Here is a 1,175-nt window from a genome sequence, read left to right as displayed (position 1 = left end):
AATTAAATTAAAAATTAAGATAAGGTGCATTAATTATTTTGGGCAATATTCACCTGCAGATGTTACTAATTTTTTGTCACCATAACAGAAACCCAATGTCTTAAATTATTTAATCTTTCCTCTCTCTGCTTTAATTCCTGATAAATTTTGTAAATTCTAGTAAACTTTATGCTCTAGGCATTTAGCTCTTCTTATTTAATACAAGTGAGATTGTAAAACATTTGGCCTTTTATGGTTAGTTTTACTCAGCATAATGTTTTCAGCATTAATCTATATTGTAGCATGCATTCAGACTTTATCTGTCTTTATGGTGGGAAGCTCTGGTGGCTTAGTGATAGGAAGTTTTGCTACCAACCCAAAGGCACAAGGTTCAAATTCTTCAGAGGCTCTGTGGGAGAAAAGATGTGGAATCTCTTTCCATGTGATTTGTTCCAGAAAACCTGTTGGAGGGTCAGCTAAAACCACAGCAGTATTTCATTATATAATATAGCACCTTTTGTTTGTTCATTCATCTTTTGATAGAGATCTAATTTGTTTTTTTTCCTATTATAAATAATGTTGAAATTAAAATTGATATTGTTGTTGTTGTTGACTGCCATCAGGTCGAGCACAACTCATTTGGACTCTATGAACAATAGATGTAAAGCCTTTACATAACTATCATCATTTCTTCAAGTTCACAGAGTTTCCAGAGGCATGTGGTTTAGGAAGTAGATGTCACTCCTGCTTCCAAAACTGTTTTACAATTGGGAGCGCCACCAAACACTGTCCACAGTGGGAAAACAGTGGTATTTGATACCTCAATGGCACAAAGTTCAGTATCACAGCAAACCCAGGTTACTTCATACAGTACATTGACACAGAGTGATGTGCAAAGCAGAAGAGTGTACCTCCTGATATAACAGCACTAGTGTCATTTATGGATATACAAATGCTGCTTTCTAATTTCTTGATGGTGTCTTTGAGCTGTGGTGCTGGATAAGAGTATTGAGGGTACCATGGACTGCTAGGAAAACAAACAGATTCCTCCTGGAAAGGGTTAAACTGGGCAGCTCCTTGGAGGCAAGGATTCTGAGGCTCCATCTAACATACTTTGGACATGCTGTAAGGAAGGACTGGTCCTGGGAGAGGGACATCATGCTTGGGAGGGTGGAGGGACAGCGCAGGAGGGGAAG

The sequence above is a fragment of the Elephantulus edwardii genome, unplaced genomic scaffold, assembly GCF_000299155.1.
Source record: "Elephantulus edwardii isolate Elephantulus edwardi_28Jun2011 unplaced genomic scaffold, EleEdw1.0 scaffold00184, whole genome shotgun sequence".
Lineage (NCBI taxonomy): Eukaryota > Metazoa > Chordata > Mammalia > Macroscelidea > Macroscelididae > Elephantulus > Elephantulus edwardii.
Note: the sequence above shows the minus strand (reverse complement) of the source record.